A 319-nucleotide genomic window follows, 5' to 3' on the forward strand; every position below is an offset into this window, starting at 1 on the left:
GTTCAAAAATTTGAAGTTTGTTACTTTCTTGTTAAGAAAGGTTCAATCTTTAAGTTCTAGAATCTTATCTTGTAGTTTCTTGTTAGTTGAGTTCTTTTTAAAAATTAAATCTTTTTCAAAATATCTTTTTCAAATATATCTTTTTATCTTTTATCTTATCTTTTTCAAAAAAATTTTACCTTTTTCAAAATTTGATTTCAAAATATCCTATCTAACTTCTTAGCTTCTTATCTTTTTCAAAATTTGATTTCAAATCTTTTTCAATCAACTAACTAACCTTTTGTTTGTTTCTTATCTTTTTCAAAACCACCTAACTACT

Source organism: Arachis duranensis, chromosome 10, assembly GCF_000817695.3.
Source record: "Arachis duranensis cultivar V14167 chromosome 10, aradu.V14167.gnm2.J7QH, whole genome shotgun sequence".
Lineage (NCBI taxonomy): Eukaryota > Viridiplantae > Streptophyta > Magnoliopsida > Fabales > Fabaceae > Arachis > Arachis duranensis.